Raw genomic sequence first — 25478 nt, forward strand, 5'->3', positions numbered from 1 at the left:
GGTGTTGTTACTCGCATATTCGATGGCCATTGGTATCGATGATCATTCAAGCCGATGGCCATTGAATATACGCGTAGTGGCACGAAGCGTGTAACGTAGAAACTTCTCCAAGAGCATTGGATCGAATGCTCACTGACAGGTTGACACGTTACACGCTTGTTGGCGCTACGCGCATTTTCGATGGTCATTGGTTTCAATGATCGTTGAAGACTGCCCTTGTGATAGGGGTATTAATCGATAAGCGACAGAAGTAGTTTTTTTTTCTTCCAAAACTTATTTTAATGTAGTTCCTGATACGTAGAACATAGCAGCTTATGCCCATTTTTAAGCTAATAGTTCTATTAATTCAAGTAGAAAAGAGAACTGTCAGTACCCAAGACTTCCATTCCACATCATTCCACTTAACGCCAAAAGATGAAATATGCAAAGACCAGGACGTAATTACATTAATAAAACGCATACACACTGTGGAATAGTCGTCAGATATACCTCTGCAGAATGCATCCTGCTGCATTATTTCTTGCCCTCTAAGTATTATTTGTCGCTGCAAAATGAAGTCCCGATTGACTCGTTTCGGCCAGCAGAGGAGAGCAGGGTAAGATAGCCACGATAATAACATTCCTGTAATGACCGCTGCCTCAGTTAAAGGAACAGAAAACGGGGGTGGGAGATGGGAAGAATTCGTTCCCTAGGAAAACAATTCGGAAATAGCTGGCGAAGTCTGTTCCGGTCAGGATGGATCTCCATCAGTATAATCGTTGTTGAGCTCAAATGAACTCTGCCAGGATGAAGATAGCGCTTGATAGCGGCCACAAAACAATTTTCGGGGTACATGCGGCGGGGATCAAGGGATTGAGAACGAGGGAGAAAGGCGGGAAATGAAACAGTGTGTTCAAGAAAAAAAGGAGAAAAAAAAAAGGAGAAAGAAAGAGAGCGAGAGTGAAGCACAAAAGAAAGACATATTGGAGGAACTGCTGGGCGGAAAAGAGAGAGAGAGAGCGAAATGGCCGACATCTTCGGAAAGAGTAATCAAAATGGCGGAAGGAAAGTACAAATGTGTGCGAAAGAGGGTTCCCCCAGACGATGAGAGAGTGCACAGGGTAATTTCTGGAATGTTTATATAGGCAGTTTCCATTAAAGGAAGAAAGCGGTGGTGTTACTTTGGCCCGAGGCGGAGAGTAGTTTTGAATATTACGAGAAAGAGGGGGGGGGGGAGTTGAGAGGGAGCATATACGTTGTGGAGCAAAGAACGAACGGTTACGTAGCCCGATTTACATAAAGAATGGTTATTCTGGTAGTGATACACGTACTACTCTCTCATGTAAGCGTATCTCGAGTGTTCAGTGGATACCAACTTGTCATTTTACGTTCCAGGACGCTTGCCATGCTGTTTTGCCTCCCTTCTAACTTCGCCTCAATGTATAGCCCCTACGGCACAAGTAAAGAACAGGATCGGATACTGTGATAGGAGCTTATTCTCGGAGCTCATAACAACGACGTCGTGGCGAATATTGAGCACGTCCTTATGGAATGTAACCTATACGAAATATCTACCTATATCTCAAATGATGGTGTACAGTGCTGCACCCTAGCGTTGAAACACCCCGCACCATCTGTTTACATATTCGTTGTTGTTGTTGTTGTTGCTGCGCACGTACACAATAAACAGGGGCCTACAGCTTGCATACGGTAATTTTCAGAACGCACACATTTTAGACGCTTTTCTCTGTTTCTGTCCTCTGTTTTGTTCTTTTCCGCTTCGTTTTCTTTTTTGCAGAATGCATTCTACAAATGGGGAGAAGAAAGACTCAAATATGTGTCCGTCTGTCCGTCCGTGTTGGTCTCCTGTAAAGCGTGCTTTCACTGCACTGGCGTGATGTACGCAGGTAGAAGCAACCGAGCAAGATAACTATCCTCGGCTCTCTTATCAAGCAGACATAATGTTCTTGCGCTGTTGCAATGGCGTGAGATGATAGCGAAGCGAGCCTTTCTGTATTGCGAGAGAGATTGCAAGAATAGCAAGAGAGATTGCTAATGCTTCCTTAATTGCGAGAAAAGAAGAGACACGGGATGTTGAGACACAGTTTGTGGAATAGAAGGATAAGATAACTTCATGGGCTCTTTCCCCCTCCCCTCTTCCCCTTTTTGTGTTATATGCCTTGGTACAATAAAATTGTCCTTTTAGTTGTGAGTAGGGTTTCCGGTTTTCGGTGCTTACTTTTTAGAGAAACGGTGAAAAAAAACGGTGGTTATTCCGCTCACCTCGAAGCTGTGGCTTTTTCAATGGAAATATTTCAAACATCAAGACACTCGGTGAAAATCCGCTTGAAACGACACTGGCGCTAGCTATACGTACAGTAACAAAGCACTTTATTTTCAGGTTTTACAAGAGTTATAACGGCTATGGCCTGAATTTATTGTAATAGATGGCCAGGTGCATGTTAGTTGACTCGGCAGACATCGAACACCGCTCTTTTCGCTGCAAAAATGTTAGGTGTGTGAACGCGTGTTCTACATTAGCACTTGATACCGGAAGTGCATGCAAGTCCAACGCTGCGGCCGATAGCACCGGCCACTGTTTCTTGTGCGCCGCCCAGAAGCCGGCAAAAGAAAAGTCACTTGTTGGGGTCACAGTCACCAAAAGATATTTAGCCAGCTCGTCCTGGAGTTGTGGTAGGTCACTGGATGACACGACACACTTAAAAGCGTGAAGAATGTGCTCAGCGCTACCGCCTACTTCGGACTTGTTGGTGGGACCAATAACCCTGACTTTGTATCAGAAGGAGTCAACTGAAATGTCCATTGTGAGAGGCTGGTTCCTTTCCCTTCTAGAGATCCACTTTGTGCGCACGGTCTCGTAGAATCTACTGAATGCTGTCACGCACTGCCCCCTATGTGACTCCGTCATCGTCTCTAGACGGGTTTACATTTTCTCCGCTTTCTTGCCTTTGAGGGAAGTGGAGTTCATCAGTTACTTGAGTGATTCCTTTCTTTGGTGCAAAACCGAGCAGCCTGAGAAGGTCATTTACGGTGGCTATCGGTGCAAAATCCGTTTCCACCGAACATGAGAAAATTTTACCGGCGTACGTTTATCGGTGCTTTTCGGTAACTACCGAAAACCGGAAACCCTAGTTGTGAGTAAGCAGTCGTAGCGTCACCTTGTGCTTTCTGTGCTTGTCTCTTGCTGCTTCCAGTTCTAATGTCATTTTACCAACTACCCCGACTTCATACTCTTGTGCTTTCGGTATTGCTTAGATGTACGCCTCGGAAATAGAGTAATGCATTGCAATTCATAAAGAATGCCGAAGCAGAGGGCAAGACGGCTGCGACTAAATGAAGAGGATGGTGCCTGAACCCTTGTACGGTACGTCACTTACACTCCTGTCAAACGGGCAGGCCGGAACGCCTTTGAAATAGGGGGCGCTTTACAGCTTCGAAGAACCCCTTATTAGAAGAAGCTCCGCCGCAGACACACGGCAGTGCCGATTTTTCTTAGGTGTTCTCTAGGCGCAAATGTGGCGCCAATATAATGCATTTGCAAGCAGGAAATTTGAAATTGCTAGTGACAGTTGTTTACATACGGGTGGTCGTTATTATACAACAAAATAGCACTACAATGGCATTATATACAGGATGTTTCACCTAGAGTGATAAAAAATTCTAACTGGCGACGTACTCGCCAGAGGATTGCGGGACTTTCGGCAATTAACTTCTAGAAACCTTTGCAGCCATTTAGGAGGGCTTTGGACAATTTTTAATTGAGAGAAATTTATTTTTTCAATTGAACTTTGAAAATTGCCAAGCGAACCTCACTTTTTTTACAGAAATATGAAGTCCTCCGCGGATAACCACAGACCCAACAAAAACTATGGCAACTAAAGGCAAAACAAATGAAGGCGGGGACATTTCCTCCTCTAGACGCACATTTCGCGCGCGCTTCTTTGCGAAAATCAAGCAGGCGGTGCTAAAGCGTAATTTTTACTGTTTTTTTTTTCCGCTATTTCTGCCGCGGTGCTGCGCATAGTTTTTGTTGGGTCTGCGGTTATCCGTGGAGGACTTCATATTTCTGTTAAAAAAAAAAAAGTGAGGTTGGAATTTTGAAAGTTCAATTGACAAAAATTAATTTCCCTCATTTAAAACTTGTCCAAAGCCTTCCTCAATGGTGGCAAAAGTTTCCAGAAGGTAATTGCCGAAGGTCCCACAATCCTCCGGCGAGTACGTCGCAAGTTCGAATCTTTTATCACTTTAGGTGAAACACCCTGTATATCGTGGGTATATGTGATAGCGAAGTCTATAACTATTAGAAATCTCCAGCGTCGTGGTATAGGGAAGCGCTGGATATCGACGACCTTCGCGGGAGAGTATTTGACATCTTACTCGTCTAGATGTCAACCACAGTGGACAAAATGGGAAGGGAAAAAAAGGCTATCGCGGCTCCTTTTTTTTGTTGCATTCGTGCGTCCTTCGGCAGTTTCTTACCAAGCCTCGAGGTCCTTTGGAGGGATACGCCAAACGCACTGCCGTGATTGATTGTTATGAAGAAAGCAAATCCGCATGCGCGTTTGCCGTCTCGACGTTAAACCATTTTTGTATTGAGACGTGAGGTTGTGTCGGATGGCGGGGTCACCACACAAACCCTTTGTTTGCTCCTTGGTTGGTTGGTTGGTTGGTTGGGTAGTTTTTTTCTTAGCCTCTTCCCTAACGGTTTCCACGACTGAAAGAAATTGCTTGCATCTTCGGGCATTGCGGCAAGCGTGTTTAAAGGTACAGTAAAGCAGGAAACCTGCAATTTTATCTATTTTTTATCTATCAATACCATATATCTTATTATCATCTATATTATATATATCCATATATCACATTCTCATCTATATCATTTTTTATGTAACTATAATTTTATTGCAAATTTATCTATTCGATATCGTGAGCCCTCAGTACTCGTATGCCACGATTTCCTTCCCAACTGCCTTTCTTTTTTCAATAAACATATCCCCCCCCCCCCAACTGCACTCGTACTTTTTTTAGAAAATTAAAACTGAAAACTATGGGAAACACCCCCACTAACTTCGCATTCCTCGTCAAGCACGGCAGCAAAACTACATTACATGCGCATAACACTGGGTCTAAAACGAAAAACAGTCGGCTACGTAACCACCGGGAGCAGCAACAGACGATTTCAGAAAATCCCAGTGCTCCTTGCGCACGCGTTGCATTCTGGGAGATTACTGGAATGAGGAAGGGAGAACTGTCTTTCACGTTTCGTTTTCGCTGACCTTGACTCCTTGTGGACAATCGGCCGAGAGAGGGAGAACCGAAACAGTTTGGAGACCTTCTCCTACTTTGTTGTCAGCAAGTTCCCATAGTTCAAAGCGGCGCTAAGCACTCTGGGATTTTCTGAAGTCGTTCTCGGGAACATAGGTCGCTGTGACCAGCGGCATGGCCGAGCGGGTTAAGGCGTCCTGCTCGTTGGTGGTATAGCCGAGGTCGTGCTGAAGACTGAGAGGTGGTAGGTTCGAATCCTACCACCGGCTATGCTGTCTGAGGTTTTCCCTGGGTTTTCCGAAAACTTTCTAGACGAATGTCGGCACAGTTCTCCTTGAAGTCGGCCCAGGACGCATACTAACCCCCTTGTCCCCCACTCCTTCCTGCTGTCTTCTCAACAGCTGTGCTTATCACTACGCCTCTCATAGCCACAGTTGCTCCGCGGCGCTACCACGGAATTAAAAAAAACATAGATCGCTGTTGCTGGACTAATTAGAGATTATTTTCCACCAGGCGTCGCCCTGAGCCCTTTTGCCGCAATTTTGCCAGCAAATTTACGTGTATAGCTGTTAAATTATGTCGCCAACGTGAACTGTCTGTCTACTGCTTTGCAGTGCCTTTGAATGCGGCAGCTTTATAGGACAACAAGATCCCATCGCGAGCCCGTTGGTTGGCATGACGGCAGAACTAACGAAAGGACACACCGTTATTGTGTCTGTCGTGTTCTGCCGTAAAGGCAAGTTCCCACATATAGCGCTTTGCTACATAGCACTAGAAAATTGCGCTATATTTTCCTCCTCGCATTGCTACGAACCGCTATAAAACCGCTCTTGTCGAAGTAGAGCCCCGGTCAACTTTTCTAGCGCTATATTGAGCGGTGAGTCTCCGCTAACCAATCGTGAGCTTCTTTCAGCCGTGACGTCGCGGAAGCTGGAGTTTGTTTTGCTTCCGATCACTCGAAGCAGCAAGGCGGGAAGGCGACGACGACGACGACGTGAAAATGGCCACGAGTTTGATTTGCCAATGCATGGGTGTTTGGTTACTATAGTGTGGTATCGCGATCACAGCATCGGGAGTGTCATCCCCTTCATGCTACGGCTACCCGACGCCGACAGTAAGCAATCACGGTAGCACCGGTGCATTACGTCGCAATGAAATATCCCGTGACCCCAGCAGGATACACTCTTAAAAATGAACTTCACCGCATAGCACGCTGCTAGCCAACCATAATCTCGAATGATATCGTTATCTGCCCTGATTTGTTGAAAACGGGAGGCGTACGCCTTTTTTGTGACACTTGTTTGTCACATAATTGTCACAAAAAAGGCGCACGCCTACCGTTTTCAACAAATCAGGGCAGATAACGATATCATTCGAGATCATGGTTGGCTAGGAGCGTGCTATGCGGTGAAGTTCATTTTTAAGAGTGTAGCGCTATGTGCTCGGTTGTATGTGAGAACGGCAGGCGGAAAAAACAGCGCAAGATTTTGAGGGCTATTTTCTAGCGCTATAAAGCGAAGCGCTGTATATGGGAACTCGCCTTAATGCAGTTGAAGCTTCACAGGGCCATCGCTGGCGGTGCAGTTTTGACAAAACTCTCTTTGATATGCTTGAAAATTTTTATCGGAAGTCTTTTAATCATTCAAATCAAATCATTTATTCTTTTTTATCTCTTTGTTTTTTTGTTTTTTTTGCGTTGCTACTCTGGTGGTTACCGCGTAGCACAAACGTAGTGTCTGGCGGCCACGTCATAGCGGCGCTGTCACATCCGGTGTCACGTGACTCCATAAAGTCACGGACGGACCTACACTCTTAAAACTTCACCACATAGCACGTTGAAGTCCAACCATTGCACAGAATGACACCGTTATCACTCCTGATTTGTGGAAAGCGCGGGTCGTCCGCTTTTTTATGATAATTAACTGTATAAGTGTGACAAATAGGCGTACGCCTCCCATTTTTAACCATTCGGGGGGCAGAACGATGTCATTCAGGATGGTAGTTGGCTAAGAGCGTGCTATGCGGTAAAGTTCTGTTTTAAGAGTGAAGGTCGTTGGTCCTATATGATGTTAAAGAAAAGCACATTGCTGGGAATGTGTGGCGAAATGTGTAGCAACTATACACGAGCAGCCGTCGTACATATTTTCTGTTTCTTAGCAGCAAACACCTTCAATCCCCAGTAGCGTGATGTCATGTCATACATGTTTCGTTTCGTACTCGGAGAATTAACGGCGTCTGCAGCTGCTCGGCATCCGTGCGCGTGCCCTTCTAAAGGAGTGAAAATGAAAGATGTGTTCCGGAAAAAGAAAGCAACGCAAGGCGAAAAAGGAAAACCGTTGGCGGTGGACATTAAACTGTTGCCCCATATTTCGACGCAAGACACCTGCTATCAGGAGTGTGGCTATCTATTTCCTGGCTATAGCATAAAATGAGAAGAAGAAAAAAAATACAATTGTGACCGTGGCCTGGGTACGGAAAGCGATTTCGTAATTGAATGGACGAGGGCCATCCGGCGAACGTGATCTGGCATGAATACGCCCAGCGAAGCGCTGCATACGCTTTGCCATCAGCGCAGATATAGAGAAGCTCCATCGCAATATACACCGGGGTCTGTAGGAGTTACCTGCAGCTGTGGGTTCTCACCGTCTCTTCTACGCGTCGCAGTTTGTATGTCCTCTTCCCTGTCGACGTGACCGTTGCAAGTGTGGAGGGCGTATTGTGCGGTACAGAGTTGCATGTGTGAGGAAGATACTATAGATGTAAGGAAGACTGTAAGCTGTACTCGACGTGGTATCTAGGATCGTGTGTTCATGCCTGTTAGACACAAACGTTATACTCCGAGATAACATATAAGGGCTACAGTCACAGAGGTGTTCCTCCGCCAGCGGATAATTTGCTACATACATTGAGAGTGTATAGGATATGCAAGAAGATGGCGGACGTCACGCAGACGTGGACGCCGAGTTACATGCTTTCTTAACGCGAATATCTTACGTGCTTCCTTTCAAAGCACTCAAACGTGTTCTAAGCACGTCGTCTCTGCAGTGGAATGTTTTGAACTTGATCAGTGTACAAAAAATAGTTTAAATCAGGCAGATGCACTACGTTGTCGATCGGAGGTGCCATGCGCTCGTCTAAGCCTGTCACAGACGGTTCTTTTCTTTTCTTTTTTTTTTTTCCTTCGTCATCGTCTTCTACATTGGTGAGCGGAGTTGACGTGTAGGAGTTAACTTGTCCCGAGGAAGCTAGTCATTTTCTTTTCTTTTTTTGTCACGGATGATATCAATTGGTGCGGTAATTCATAGAGATGAAACAAATTGAGTGGGGGTGTAAAATAAGGTGATACATTATGCTTCCCAGGATAGGCACAGTTCCCTTAGAAGTCGGCCCAGGACGCACATTCCCCCAGAGCGTTAGTCGTGACGTTGCCCAGCTCTGTGAGGCCGACAACAGCGAGCCCTTTCACAAGCGCTACCACCACCACCACCACAGGGTGAGGGGTACAATAAAAATATAGCAACTGGTAGTCCTAGATGGGGGCACGGCTCAGGTTCCCATCGCCACGGAGAGCTTCCGTCATATGACGTAGGTACGTTATCGCCTTTCCTTTCTTTTTCTTTTTTTTTTTTACTGCGTTTCCGGGCGTACTTCGTTTGCCTCCAAACTAATTGATATTCCAAGGGTCTCGACATTCACAAGGTTCAATCAATTTTTTAAACCAATTCTGTATCCTATCCTACACTGTCAGACTATCCCGTAGCTTATAAAGGATAAATTTTCAAAGACATATAACATAATTTATTTTCTTTCTCGGTCAACACAAACAGGATTTCACAAAATTGTGCTGTCAGCCTGTTCGTTACTTATTGGACGAGAATGTTTGAACAATTTCGACACGAAGGAAGAAAAAAAAAAAAACAAAAAAAAAACAAGCGCAATAACAGTGAGTCAGCAATTCAAGCACGCAACTTCGGAAAGACAAACACGGAAATGCCGTTACAGGTCTCATTCGGAGATATTCAATGTTCCTCCATGCTTTTCAGATGGGATCTGTGCAGCACTACAGCGTATTCATTTTGTCTTTGCTGCGTCGTATTTCATTGCGAAGCTTTGACTCTGCTCTGTTTGGTCATCCGATGTTCGCAATCGGTATGGAATACTAGAGCGCTGTTTGTTTCTCTTCAGGGCCGACGCAAACACAAAAACGAAACAATCTCATCGAATGCCCCCCATCGTTCCGCAACGTTAATCTAATGGCCCAACCCTTTCGGTGTTACTTGGAATAAATAAATTTCGAGGCAGTGATTCCGATCGAGGTACAGCCGTTGTTTCTCCGACGAGAACACGTATCGTGTGTGTGTGTGTGTTTTCTTCTTCTTACTTTTCTAAAGTCCAATGTTCTGTGTAAGTTGTGTAGGGAGATGGAGGCGCGCTGCGGAGACGGGCGAGTGACATTAAGTATCATTATCATTGTTGTGTAGCCTGGATGGGTTCTAGTCTCTGCACACTGTAGAAATGTCAGGCAGATTTGCACACTAAAGTGCAAACTTTTTTGTGATTTCGTGTTAGCGCCGCGAAGCAACTGTGGCTGTGAGTGACGTACGGACGTGGAGAGGTCGAGAGAGGACAGCAGGTGAAGGAGTGGGGAACAAGGGGGGTGGGAGATAGTATGCGTCCTGGGCCGACTTGAGGGGGGAACTGTGCCGACATTAGTCTGAAAAATCTAGCAAAAAACCCCAAGGAAACATCAGACAGCACAGCCGTTCGTAGGATTCGAACCCACTACCTTGCAGGTCTTCAGCACGACCTTGGCTACCACAAACGAGGGCATGCCTTTACAACTACTGGGCCCCATGCCGCTGGATCAAAAATTTATCCGCGTGGAATGAAAGAGATACCGTTACATTGATACAAGCATAAAAGAAACGAGATTCGTCAGTTGCGTCGTTCGTGATTTATGATCGATAGAGAGAAAAAAAAAAAAACGCAATTGCCGCTTTCTCTCTCCTGCCCAAGAAGCGCGACAGTGCGGACAAGCCTCTGATTGGTCTCCTCAAACGATCTCCCTCGGTGATTGGACAAATGGTTTGAGGAGACCAATGGCAGCCCGCCCCGCATTGTCGCGTTTCTTGAGTGGGAAAGAGAAAGAGACAATTGCATTTTTTTTTCTTTTTTCTATCGATCATAAATCACGAACGACGCAACCGATGAATCCCGTTCCTTTTGTATTCCTCTCAAGGTAACGGTATCTTTTATTCCGCCGGGAGAAATTTTTGCACTTTAGTAGCCCTTTAATTCAGGCGACGGGATGTGGTGGCGAGCGTGAGTTTTCGGACGCCGGTTGTGAAGCTAGGCGACCTTAGGCACTTGAGGCTTTGTATGTATATTTGTCCTTTCTATGTGTTCCAGCCTCAGAACATCAATTGTCTCATGTTCAAGCTAGGCGAATAACTTAGGCAAGGCCACAAGGCCGATGAACAACTTAGGCAAAGAAGTAGGCAAATTTTGGGGTTCGGTTATGAGAGCAAAAACTTTTTCGCACTTAAACTAAAATAAAGAAAATTTGTAGTATGCGTGTTTGTGAGACAGAACTATTTAGCTCTTTTTCCCCCTCTCTCTCTTCGTAAGAACGCTCCGCACCACGTCGTCTTTGTGCCACAGTACAAGCATGGATCAACCCCCTCAAGTCTTTACCACAGGCAAACGGCGCCAAGCTAGCACTAATGGACCTCCGAAATAACCGGAGTCCAATTATCGCGTCCTCGACGGCCAACGCAATAATTACCACGGAAACGACAGAGAAACATTCCGCTTAAAGCGATGCCTTCTTTCTTCTTCTTAATCCTGGTGTGAGCAAACGGAACAGTGCAGTAAAAGTGGCGGTACCGATAACCAAATGAAGACAACAAGCAAATAAGTAAACGGGCCTTCCCTCCCAGCTCGCCTCTCTCCCCAGCAATGTGTCCAGGCAGGCAGTCCGCTCGTCTACCAGCATTAACTCACCCCCTCCTCCCCACCCCCATAAGAGAGAGAGAAAAGATCACCCAGACATTTTCACATCACAAGCAGGAGCTTTGAACTCACAATGCACTTATAATGACGAGTTTACCCGAAAACAATGGTCATAATGATAACAGGGGAAAGAAAAAAAAACATAACAAGGGAAGGCTGGGTCCGTTAATCTTGTCTTTTATGTCAGCTTCTGTGGCCCCAATTTGAATTCCCGAGCAGCAAACAGCACGCGGAAGGGCCAGAGAAGTAAAAAAAAAAAACAAGAACAGGGAGAAACGACAAAGGATGCCAAAGAAATTGAAAAAAGAACAGAGAACTTTCACTGTAGCGCACGGGAGCTTTTGTGTATCTTGTGCCTATTGTCTCTCGCCGCATATACTCTTGGCTTTTTCTGTCTTCGATCCCGCCTTTCTTTGTTATTTTGAACGATTAAAATCGAATAACACTGGCGGCCAAACTTAGTTTCGTTATCACACGGTCTTCCTTTCGGCTTTATCTCAGTATGATGAAAAAAGAGAAGAAGAAGAAAAAAAGAAAGGGAGAGAGAAGACCTCTAAGAGAGAAAAGGCGATAAACTCACGGGGAAACTTTGCAGGCAGCAGGCCTTTATTCGCATGGCCAAGCCGCCGTTCTTTAGAGTGTTATAAAAACACGCTCCCATCGCATTGCGGCTCCGAAAATGCAGGTGCGTCGTCTCATCGCTATAATAGGTGCGTGCCTGAATGTAACGAACCGTGCCTTTGTGGGTGGGTGCGCATGCCGTGTATGAAGGTGTTCTAATCGGTGTTTTGGGGGGATGTGCACGTGCATAATGACTCGCAAGGCTTCGCGTCGGAGGTTGTGCTGTGTGGTCTGTTCGATTCGAGTAAATGCGATGGTGGTGGTGATGTTGTCGTTATGACCTGGCTGGTTGCCGGCATGTATGGTTCGAATCCCGGAATCCTGAAATCCCGAGATTTCGGCATAATTTCATGTCCCGAAATCCCGGGATTTCGTGATGATGAATTTGGGCTTCCGGGACAACGAGCATGCGGTCGTACGAGTGAAGAGGAAAGAACGATTTCTTACGAACTTTTGGTTTCAAGCAGTCCTCCCCTGAAAACATAATTTGCAATCCGAAACCGAACCAACCTCATCGTCCACGGCACATAACATTACATGCTGACTTATGTGAACCAAGTAAGCTATATAGCCAAGAATTGCCCTCAACTTGCACTAAAACTTCTACGAAATCGTGAACCTTCCTATCCATATAGGGCCGCACAAAGCATCGCAGGACCTCCCTCTCTCTCTCTCTGTGCAGAATTTCTCTTTTTTGTCCTTGTAATCTCCATGAATGCGTATGTTTGAAAGTGAGAAGAAAAAACTGAGCCAACCTTTTCAGAAAACTAGATTGGGATGTTCCACACCAGAACACAGCAATTATTGTGGATGAGTAAAAGGGGAGAAGAGCAAAACGCACCAGTCCCCAGAATACTCCAGCGGAAGATGCGAAAAACGTCATTGCTTTTAGCAGCCGCTTCAGTATATATAAGTGCTGAACGTCATGTCTTCTCGTGCACTGCTAACCGCAGGAAATATGCTGGGGCGCAGCCACAAGCTATTCCGCAGCGGGCGAGAAGAGACGCATTCCAACGCAAAGTCGATATTCCTGCACGGCGCGAAAGCTCAATATAATACGCGGCGAAACTTTTGCCCAGTGAGCAGGTTTTCTTTTGTTTTTTTTTCTCTCTTTTTTTTTTTTGTGTGTGTGTGTTTTCGCTAGAATGTTCCGGGGATGACAGGAAACGCGCACTGTATCCCAATTTGCGATATATGACGGATGTGCAGGTGGATACATTTCTATATGGCCATCCTAGGAATAGCTCGGAAAAAAAAAAAAAAACCGGATCCCGTCCCGGGATCCACATTTAGATATTCCCGGGATAGTAAAAACGGTCCGCGATTCCGAACCCTGCCGGCATGCATCTCGGTGTGCGGGTATTGTGCGTAGCGGGCCGACTTCGTAGGGAAATATGCTGACGTTGGCCTTAAAATATGGCCGTATAAAGAAAACCCATAAAGCGTACCCGGAAAGCACAGATGGCACCGGGATGCGAACCAGGGTGACATCCCAGTCTCGGAGCACCAGGCCATTTATCTTAACCGTCTAACTGAGAACTAGGAGGGGTTTTTTTTAAATTCCTTTTTGGTGCCGCGAAGCAACTGTGGCTATGTGCGGCGTACAGATGTGGACAGATTGCCACAGGACAGCAGGAAGGAGTGATGGACAGTCGGACCTGTGCAGACATTCGTTGGGAAAGTCATCGGAAAACCCAGGGAAAACCTCAGACAGCACAGCTGGTGGTAGCATTCGAACCCACCACCTCCCAGTCTTTATTTATTTATTTGAAGATACTACTAACGTCCTCTGGACGTCTTTAGCGCGACCTTGACTACCATCAACGAGCGGGACGCCTCAACCCGCTCGGCTATGCCGCTGGCAGAACGAGGAGGTGTCCTTAAGAGCGTACAAGAACGACACCTTCGCTGAAATACAGTCCTAGGTCCGATTTATTATCCTATCGATCTACTAATACGATAATATCGATAACATTTTTCGGGAACTTGTCAGGCAAGTCTCGTACAGGATAGGACGGTGTTGTCGCCCCAAAACCCAGAGCTCAGAATAAATGCCAAATGCGCATGCTTATCATAACAACAACACTTTCAGCGAACGACACTGTTTACTTTTAATCAAGGATAGCGGATAATCAAGGATACTTTTACTTACACACTTACTTACTTACTTTACAAGGGTACAAGTATACAAGGATACTGTTTACTTTTAATCAAGGATAGCAACCTAATCAATGGGTTGTTTCCCTTAACGAACTTCGATTTTGGCTGCAGAGCGCACTCTGTAGCAATCGTTAAACCAGGGTTGCAAAACGGAATCCTACCAAATTTGAGATCTTCAAATATAGAGATCGATCAGGAAAGTGTGAGGTTGTGTTTTCCTACCTATCCACCTTATCAGGACTAAGGATCGCGTTATGCATTTGTGGCTAACGTGGTATGATTAGAAACTGCGTAAGCTAAAATTCATTGGCTGCGTCATAGTACAAGTGTACGAGTAGCTTATGTATGTCATAATATATCTTCTTAAATGCTGAGGTGGTATGGATTCACTCAAAGCGTGTTCAATATCCTAAACAAGAGGTGTTAACAACAGACCCCAATAATCACAATCACGGACAGTGTACTGAGGTATAGTTCCCTAGTTCTACACCCATGTGTTTCTATAGTCATAAGCTTTTAGGGATGTCGTGAACTTTTTCCGAACCGCAAAGTTCGAGGTCGGACCTTAGGGCCCGAATGGTCCGACGTACCTTTGAATTTTTTTGCGAGGTTCGAGCAGGTTCGCATGTTTCGATGTCATTTCAGAGCAAAAGTATGAAAGACGGCAGAGCTACGCGACGTAATCAGTTTTATGGTTCATGTAATGCAGAAGTACCGTTCCGTGTCTTTCTAGCTGTTATTATCGTTGCCTTACGAATTGTGATAGTGTAGACACCTGGGTGGCAAACACAAAACATTCTCCTTCTTTCTATGTGTAAGTGTGTGTATTATTCTTTCCATTCATAAAAATGGACTTCACCACATAGCACGCTCCTAGCGAACCCCATCATCGAGAGTGTCCTGAAAACGCCCATGAAGGTGTCATTCATTCATTCATTCGTGAAGCTCTGTTTTTCGAGGGTAATTTCTTTAGAATGGAATGGAAAACTCCAACTGAGCTCGACCGCGGTTCTCGACGATGAGCACGAGAATGAGAGACTGCTTCGATTGATAAGAAGAGTATATACATATACGTGTACTATGTGGTGCTGGGCGTCGGTGCGCGTTACTCCATACTGCTATGTTTACGAAATGCATGTTGGGAAGGTATGAACATTTTGCTTGTTTCGTAAACAAGATATCAGTGCGTTTATTCATCCGATATATCAAAACCTTGTCGAAACTGTAACTTGCAGATTTGGGCGTTGCGCATTCGCAAACGTGCCGAACCAACTTTTTGAAAAAGTTCTACTTTCTTCGACCCCCTGCGAACTCCAACTGCGGCTGGGTATTATCAAATCGGGACAATTATCATAACTGCATAAGTGTCACAGAAAGAAGTGCGCCTTCCCTTTTCAACAAATCACGGGACTGTACAATGTCTTTCTGCGTGACGGTTAGCTACACGAGCGTGCCATGCGGTGAAGTGCTCTTTTAGGAGTTTTACCTGACGGTAGTGCATTGACCACTGAGATTCGTTACACGCCACACAAACTTGACGAGCCTGTTTGACTTCTAATTGCACTGTTCCAGTTTCTGCAATGTATACGAAGCAGGCGACAAGTTGGCGCGACCAGAAAAGGAAATAAAAACTATCTCCTGGACGTTGCCCATGCACTGCTGCAAGTATCGAGGCAGTGACTACTATAGAAGCGCAGAACACCGTCCGCTTACGTTCCAAGAAGAATGTCTCAGTTAGAGGGTACTACAATTTTTAGGACACCGGTCATTCGCGGTCATTTGAAGAGTGAGATCATTGTATCATATACGTGAACAATCTGGGAGCCGTACGCTCCATAGTAAAGTTTGCTTTGTAGCGATATGGTTTCGCACTTCAGGTCTTTAAATACATAAGCGAGCCATTCAAAACCTACGCAGTGACTGCAGCTAAAAAAAAAAAGCTATATACGCTTCTTTCACGTTAGTTTTATTAGTGTCACATGGTTCCCATGGATTCCATTGGTCTCGTTGGCTGTCACTCTCGCCACTTTCAGCAACGTCTAACGGTTATTCAAGCCCAAAGCGTCTAAAACACGTATTACTTTCGCTTACAAACTTTAATGTTTGCTTCCAGAGTAAAGAGAACTCGAAAGGTGACGCACGCTGTCGAGGGAAGGGTGTTCATCCTGTTTAGCGTCGAGGCCACGCCGTCAATCGAATCAATATCACTGATGCCGCCTCACATGCATCGGCTCGATCTGCTTCCTTGTAGCGCTCCACCCGCAGACAGGCAGATATGAGAAACGAAAACGAAGAAGCGCAATGCATTACGAAACGATGCAGAGCAGCACGGGAGTTTCCGGAGGGTAGCAGCCCAGCCCCAACAGGGGATATTTTTGTATGCCTTCCCAAAGCTGCGAGGCACGCGAGAGGGGGATAGTATATGTGCTGGCACAATCTTAAAAATGAACTTCGCCGCATAGCACGCTCCTAGGCAACCATCATCTCGAATGATATCGTTATCTGCCCTGATATGTTCAAAATGGGAGGCGTACGCCTTTTTCGTGACAATTATGAACAGCATAAGTGTCACAAAAAAGGCGTATGCCTCCCGTTTTTAACGAAAGATAACGATATCATTCGAGGTGAGGGTTGGTTAGGAGCGTGCTATGCGCTGAAGTTCATTTCCAAGAGCGCAGTACTGGCACTGTGAACATGCTTACATTACAGAGCTTCACTGCATAACCCCGGCCGGAGCCGACAGTCATTTTGAATGATAACGTTTCGTCTCCTAACTTGTATAAAGTAGCAAATATACGCTATTTCAGACTAAATTATGCAAAATGCTAATTTTAGCAAAAAAATTTTTTGAGGACCCCTCTCATTACTATTGGCTTGTTGCTTCTTTGGACAATTAATGCAAAATATGCTTTGTGTCCAATTAAAGCAGGCGGTCCACTCCCATTTTCAACAAATCATGAGAGACAGCGAGGGGCTATGGCCACGCTATAGGGTGACGTCCTCTTTTTATTGTGCACCCATCTACTCCTCCACCTAACGAGGAAAACTAAATCACATTGAATAGAACGGTCACGAGAGAAGACATGGCGCTCAGGTTGGGCCATAGTTTCAACTTTACTACACTGTTAAAACAGAACTTCACCACATAGCACGCTCCTAACCAACCATCATACTGAATGATATCATTCAGTGTCATGATTTGTTCAAAACAGGGGGGAGGCGCCTATCTGGGACAAGATAATATGTCCCAGATAGGCGCGTCCCGCCTGTTTTGAACAAATCATGACACAGAGTGATATCATGATATCATGTAGACCCTAGTGGTTGTTTTTGGGTACCATAACAAAAATAAAGTTATTATTATTATTATTATCATTCGGTATGATGGTTGGTTAGGAGCGTGCTATGTGGTGAAGTTCTGTTTTAACAGTGTAGGACCCAATTACAATTCTTCCGTCTGCATGCTTATCACCTGGACACGCTAGTGAATCATTTTCTTTTCTTTTCTCCTTTTTTTCCCCACTCTTTCTCATTTCAGTGCCCTATCAACAGTAGACAATACACGGAGTCATAAAGAAGTCCATCGCTCACCATACACGGCTGCCTACACAGTTATTACTTCATTTTTTTCGCCTCTCGCGGCAAAGCAATGCTTTTCATTACAGGCACGTTTCAGGTTGTCCGCGGAAAGAAAAAACAAAAACGGATATCGATCAATGAAGAGCAACACTGTTTCGTGTCGGCGAGATTGGATTTACGCGCACAGCGGGAAGGCCCGTTCCGAAAATTCGGCTCAGATACGGGGATGAAATATTTAGCGACCTAATCATAACTTATAACGTACGTTACGAATGCCATTATTTTTTTTTTTAAATAGGCATCATCCACGAGGCAAAAGGTTTGTGCTGCCCTGAACCACTACATATTGTACAGTGCTGGACGAAAGTTTACGAATCACGCTCCGGCGCATTCCTTCCTCAGAGTGACTCGCCAGCGACGAATGGGACCGTAAGGACCTACAGACATGTGCCTAGGTAGGCCAGTCACCTGTTTGTAAGTCGGTACGATACCATTCGCTGCTAGCGTGTCACTCTGAGGAATGAATACGCCGAAGCGTGTTCCGTAAACTTTCGTCCAACACTGTACGAGTGGACAATAGTAGGACAAGACAATAGTAGGACAAACCGGTCGCATTACGCCACGATTTAATCCGGGAGCACTTACGGGAGATTCCGACGACTTTCCGTTTCAGCATTAATTCGGCATTAAACCACTTTAATAACTAGCAACTAATAACCTCTTTACTACCATCATCATTGTCAATAAATTCAACATCAAACTATATAAGAGCGATAAAAAGGGGCCTCTTCTATTCAAGCCTGCACAAGAACACTGCTCACTGTGAAAGCGTTCGCCGCGCATTGATCCGTCACATATCTTACACGTAAATGCGCACAAAGACAGTGGACTACACGGATCTGTTTCTAAGGGACACCAAGCCGAACAAAAGTAAAATACGAAAGCCATGTGTTTACACATAAGTGTCAGATAATGTCAACCGTTCTCCGTCGCACGCAGCCTGAAATAGACATGTGTGCGTAAATATAGCGAGCAGCGCACCCCAAAGTTCTTCTCTCTCTCTTTTCTTTATATCGTAAGTTGCTTTGATTGTTGTTGCCCGACTGTGGTGCCCTATCTCTTCAGCTGAGCAAGTGCCACGCGGCAAAATGTCCAGCCGAGAGAAAGACAGCTTATGTAGCAGAAACCGAGCAGCGCAGCGTCTTTGCCACCGCTTTCAATAGATGACTGAAACCCGCCAAGCAGCCATGCACCTAAAAGTGGACAAGAAGCCTCAGCTGTTTCTAGCACACATTTTTTGCTGCCTCGTTGTAAGCGTGTTCGAAAAAAGAAAGTGCTTTTTCTTTCAAACAACAAGGAAGAAGACGTTACAGATGCATCAGAGTGAAACAGAGCTCGGAGTCGTGTGGGTAAATCGACCATTACTCAACAACTCAACAGTTCACTTGTAAATAAATTTTCTTTACACATGACTTAACGTGAGTCAATGAGTAACTCCTAGATACAAATGTCTGTTTTCCGAGAGGAATTTTTCCACTTGCGAGGTTGCTTCGATCGTTGGTTGCGTCGTTGCAACTGCTTGTTTGTTCCGTAAGCGGGCGACCAATAAGGAAGCGACAGAAATTACTCTAAAGGTTCGTTTGTGCCACCGTTCTCCCTTTCTTTTTCGTTTGTCATGCAAGCCGATCGTGTCTGACAATTATGGAAGTTTCTTGCACAAACATACCGTAACTAATGATGTGCGGAACCGTGGAGTTCCAAGACACCTCACTTCCCCGCATCACAACTTATCGTGCGGTAAAGCACGCTTTACGAAGCAGTTTGCAGTTTTGCGAAGGCGTATTATGTTTTAGACCTTCCTGCTTTCGGGGTTTATGCTTTTTGAAAGTAGGGTGAGCAAAAATCGAGTTTTTATTTCAGGAGCCGTAAAATTGGATGAAACCAGGCAATATAGGGCGGAAAAGCAGATTTGCGTGTGAAAGAAAAAAAGAAAAGCACAAAGAAGAGAGACCTCGCATTTTAGATGCTGAGCCGCTGTGTTGAATGGGCAGCGCTTAGCGTTCCCCAGCGCCCATATTGCAGGCTCACTTTGCACTTTCACAAGCTCGTTTTCACGAATTTTCGGGGTTCAGCCGAAGTGACGATGATGAAATCGGGAGGAAGCGGATTTTTCCAGGTTTAAAAACAAGAGTTTGATTACATTCCATTGCGGGGAAAGCCTAAGCTCAGGCTTTGCCTAAAATGGAGTTTGTCCACGCTTTGAAACATCTGCGCTGTTTTATCTCTTTAGCATCACTTTTTGCAGTTCTATTTTCTTGAAGAATTAAAGAAAGGGTTTAAATTTCCATGAAAAGAGTATAAAAACGGAGCATCGCGTGATTATCCCCCAAACCTTCTTTCATATTCCCACGCACATTATAGTTACAACGCGCCCAGCAACATTGTGCTTACAACGTTTACGGATCTTCCCATTTCCTCATCCGCGTCAGTCGTACGACGTCCTCGTCATCGTAATAGAGTATTCGCTCAGCGCCGCTATGTCTTCCCCATGCCCTTCGAAAGTCCGTTGTATGTACTTCAGCGCATCTGCGTAAGACTAAACACATACGCTCTCTTTATTTACGTTGTGGAGCCTTAAGCACTGGCGAACGTCTGCTTCGCACGTGTAGATATAGGTTCCACGAAAATAAACGCGTACATCTTAACGGAGTGCGCGAAAGGGGTTAGGCCTAACTACGTCTGGAAGGGAACCCCGCCGCTCGCGCTGCTATAGGGCTATAAAACAAACGGCGTATTCCAATATTAGCCGCCAAAATAAAAATATCGACTCTACGTGTGTTTCCTTCAAGCTGTGCGGATTCGGAAGTGCCTTCTATACCAGCTTGGAGGTTTCGTTTTTTTTTTTTTTTTTTGCATTATATACAAGCTGTTTATATAACCACAGCTGGTCTTATGTGGAGGAGGACGGGGAGGAGGGTATTCGACGCCACGTGGCCACAAGAGGTCGTGTAAACAAAGCATGCACAGAAGGGGAAAGAGCGTAGATTTAGTGATAGTTAGGAAATGGTGGCGCGTTGATCGGTTGCGAGCGGAACGGTGTTAAGACCTGTTCCGACATATAGCGCTAGAAAGTAGCGCGAAATTTTCCTCCTTACAAAACAAATATATATATATATATATATATATATATATATATAGGGGGGAAAAGCTTTTTTCCCCTCTTTATAATTCACTGGCTTGCACTGTGGCATTGAGGAGTACTCAGTCACCCTCCCAGGTGTATATCGCTCGCTGAGTGACCCCTGGTTTGCCAATCCCGAACGATGCGCAGCTACCCAGGGCTGACGATCCGCAAACACGGCGAAACACGTGTCCTCTGGTGCTGTCGCATCGTTCCATGGGTATATATATATATATATATATGCGTGTGTGTTTGTTTTGTTTTTCCTGTATGTTTTTTCTTTCTTTCCTTTTGGTGGCACCTTGCAAAAAACAGGTAACAACCCATAAGCGCAGAGTAGCAGGTCCTAATGTTCTGTGATGACCCTCTTTTTTACGAGTCCCCGAACCCCGCGTTTCAGGAGTCCCGCTTTTGGCGAGTCTTGCCTCAGAGAATAACGTTTTGGAGTAAATGGCGACGTATTAAATTTTGAACGACGACTTTCTGTAAATTATATATATATATATATAAACAAAAAGAACAGAAAAACAAAAAAGAAAAACAGAAGGGAAAAGCAGGAGTGTCCAGTTGGTGTGGTGATGTACCCAAATGCGCCGCACAATATAGCACTGAACGAGCCATCAGGGAGCTATCCTTCATGCGATATCATTCATGCAATACCCTATACGGTCACGCGACCTAAACAATAATATCAATAACGTTACCCCCGCGGAAAGCCCAACCCTAAAAGACTCATAGCTGATATCCACAAATCACCTTGTCAAATGAGAAACCATCAATCACACCATTCCAACTTCCCCACTGCCACAGACGCCATTTCCGAAACGCTCATTGCCCAATATATCCCGCAACGAACATCGCCGCTTTTCATCCGCTTTTCTTCATTCCCTCAATTGCATGAACCTAAGCATGCACTCATGATGCAATGCCAAACTTCGTCTAAAAATAAATAAATAACCTTACGACTGCTCCAAATTCTGAATGCCCTCGCGGAATTAGAAAAGCAGCACCTAAACAGAAACATCGTTGGCAGCCCGGGGGTCAATCGGCCAACTCGGGGTCGTTACAACTGATTGCCTTCCCCCAACATAACTTCGCTCATCAGAGGGGGGACGGCCATTGTTGCATCACCATTTCCTTTCCACTTCCCTCGCTTCCGCCACGCGTTGATCAAGTGATAAAGAAGGAAACATAGTGAGTGGACGCCTAACGAGTCGCATGCACTTCATGAGGTGATGTGATGCAAAGAGGATCCCTATTGTCATTGCTGATTGGATGGCTGCTTCCGCAAAATTGCTCAATCTTGTTTCGCGCGTATTCCATAGTTTACCTGTTCAGGTGACGGTGCACTGTTTGCTCTTCACTCTTTGCTCCTACTTTTTCTATCAGTGAATAAATGAAAAAGCTCTGGAGTCCGGACGTTCCAAATTTATGTGTGTGCAGAGATTACAGAAAACTATTGCGTGATGACATGAGCGTTGCTCGGCATGTGATTTATCGCTCTCTGGAAACAGGTTAATGGTATTCTTGCTATCGGTGGGCGAACAAATGGGAATTTAATGAACGTCGCAGATGGACTCGTGCGAGTTGAATACGACAGCAGCTGACCAGTGGATGTATATAGGCATCATACCGTGGACACACACTGGTGACGTTGCGGTACCCATCATATTGATATCGCTTCAAAGTTTCCCGTAGCCCGGATGCGAATTGCACTCTAGGAGCAGAACTTCACCGCATAGTACGTTGTGCGCCAATCATTGCTACGAATGATATGGTTATCGCTTCTGATTTGAAGAGAGAGGGGGGCGTACGCCTTTTTGTAACAATTATCATATATCCAAATTGCTACGAAACAGCGTACGCCCCGCCCCCTAATCAGAAGCGGTAACCTTATCATTCGTGGCAATGGTTTGCGGACAACGTGCTATGCGGTGAAGTTCTGTTCTGAGAGTGTGTAGTACACAGCACCGCAGGGCAGCAAAAGACGCTGAACAACAGCGCCGTAATACTATAGCTTGACTTGGTGTAAATAGGGTTCTTCGTTTCCGGGTTTCATTATTTTTGAGAATCGGGAGGTAAAAATCGGGTGACTGTTCCTAAAGGAAATTCGGGGAAGGATCGGCCGTGTTCTGTCACGTGCTTTGTGTTGTCGGGAGTTTCCGGGTGAAACTAAAATCGTGTGAGTCAAGCTGCAGAGATGATTGCAGGGGTGAACAACCGAATTCCGACAAGGGTCCAAAAAAGCCGGCCTTTGGTACTACCTAGGAGGTGACTGACAGGAGGACCTTCAGGGTGTTTAAGATTTAAGGTTGATAACGTGGATCATCCCTTTCGTGGCTCACTGTGAAGCCATATGAGGTTAAAAGACCTCGCGGAATTCGTGGAGAAATCGGGTTATGCTCGAATTTCAGAAAATTGGTTCGGGGTGCAAATATCGTGAAAAATCGGGTTTAACCCGAAAATGAAGAACCCTACGTGTAAATTGCAGTTTCGTCCGCGCGACGAACGACGAATCACGAACGACGCAACGAAGGAACCCCCGCTCGTTCTGCATTGCCGACAAGGCAACGGCACCTGTCATTTCGCTAGGTGGAGTTTTTTTAGCATTTTAGTACCCCTTTCGCTCATAGCCACAGTTGCTTCGCGGCGCTACCACGGAATTAAAGTGCCCCCTTAACGAGCAGTTGATCCCGACGCGCATACTGCACCCAGCACGACTTCATATACGGACGACCGTACCACGGTCCTCCGGATGACCTGGGAGACACTAATATTGCGAGGTAGGATGCAAACAAATCTTGCTCCAAAACAGGCAGTTCTCTAGCGCGAGGCTGCAAAATGATAAATGGGCGCTGGCAACGAACACAACGATGCTCTTACGTACAGAGGTGATCTCCGCTCATTTCGCGCCGTTTTAAGTTGCTGTACACAGGCGCGAAAATGTGCACGGCGCCTTGCTTTCCCCCCTCACGAGAACAGCTATTCCGAGCACCACACTGCGTCGGAGTTTGTGCTGCTTTTCGGGACGCGTGTCTTCTATTCGAGGGGAGCCCTTCTTTGCATGCCATGCTCTTCCTTGCATGGGAGGTGTTTTCTGTAACGCCGGGTACGCGAACAGCTGTGGTAACTGCGAAGATGTGCGTTGTATAACGTGCACCTGGCTCAAACGACGTGCCCTTGATGCTACGTTCAGAAATAGGTGCGCGCGTGCCGCATACCTTTTCGCCTTTATTTTTTACGGTGCAGATAAGGTTGCGCTTTGTCACAATCTCGGATTACAGCTTACGCGATTTTGATGCTGTCGTTTACGTACGGTATTTTAGCGAGCACTTAGAAGTGTAAATCGTAGGAGCCCGACGTGACCTTATTCCTTTTCTGGCGTGTCTGGATTACAGGGGTGAGAAGAGTGTTTTTGTATCATGTTTATCACACTGAGAAGCTACTGGGGTGATATGTGCTGCGTAGAGACGTCGACGGCAGGACAGAGTGAGAGAGAGGGGAGGTGAATACGCGTAATGGGCCGACTTCAGGGTGAATCTTGCCGATACCCGTCTGGAAAGTCTATAAAAAAACTTCAGACACCACTGTCGTGGTTGGGTTTCAACCCGTCACCCCCAGGCATGAGCTCGTCTGAGGTGGAGCTTACTGTGGCACGCCTTATAGTTTCTCAACGCCTTGTACATATAACGCCGTACTGGACTGAAATTCATGGACGTACCGAGAAGGGGGCAAGGGGGGTCGTGCCTCCCACAAGCTCCCGGAGCTCCAAGGTCAATTGTGAAAATAGTGCGCTCTTCAGTCATACGTCGTAAAGATTATTCTCAGATGTCATAATATGAACCTCTGAACAACCGCACAGTCCGCAACGTCCGTCTCCAAGAAAAGAGGTGGTAGGGGGGGGGGGGGGAGCGCACGCTTTGCCCCCGCCCCCTCGTTAGCCTTTGCCCCCTGCCCTGGAAAAAATCCTGGTAACGCCCATGCTGAGATTCGAGCAGATTTTAAAACACAAGACATTAATTTCTCCAAGATGCAGCCACGATGTAGAAAGCACTCGATAACTTATGTGCTGACTGTTGATAATTTGGCAAATGAAGGTTCTGGTTTACTGATGACTTGATATACAGGAGCAAAACAGTACAAATAATTCCAGTGCAGATCGAGACCGCGCGACAAAGACCGCACGACATCCTTTCTCAATGAGTCGTTCATTGCACTTCCGACGGTACGAGAAAAGAAAAACGATCAATTGGTTTTCGTTTTTTCTCTCTCTTTTTCACTTTCTTTATTTTTTATTTCTTTTTGCTTCCCCCTAGAGACGACCCATAGGTTCGTCTTCCCTCATGCTCTTGCCACTCAAAGACACGCATTGCATAAATCGCAAATGCACTCTCTCACAGTCCATCAATATCAAAAGAAAGGGATGCACAAGCAAAAGACGACTGCCTTCTACCAAGATTTCCGAAGTGCTCTTAAGTAGCGTCTTCGTCGCCCCCCGCGTCAGGAGCTAAGGCACGCTGACGCCTGTTTGCGCTAAGGTCTCTCAAGTGCACCCGAAATTCCATTAGAAGCCCGTTATACATATTAAGAGCGTCCTTACTGGGTACACATGCGGAGTAGCGTTCCTTCCTGATAGATAGCTTCATCTCATTACGGCCGAAGC

The 25478-nt window shown here is 45.7% G+C and overlaps 1 protein-coding gene across 3 annotated transcripts in view; it reads right to left on the reverse strand.

Moving 5' to 3' along the window:
• The window catches only part of LOC135400793 (protein eva-1 homolog C-like), a 173976-nt gene that overhangs the window by 81546 nt on the left and 66952 nt on the right, over nucleotides 1-25478 (reverse strand). The window lies entirely within an intron of this gene.

Source organism: Ornithodoros turicata, chromosome 7 (genome assembly GCF_037126465.1).
Source record: "Ornithodoros turicata isolate Travis chromosome 7, ASM3712646v1, whole genome shotgun sequence".
Classification (NCBI taxonomy): domain Eukaryota; kingdom Metazoa; phylum Arthropoda; class Arachnida; order Ixodida; family Argasidae; genus Ornithodoros; species Ornithodoros turicata.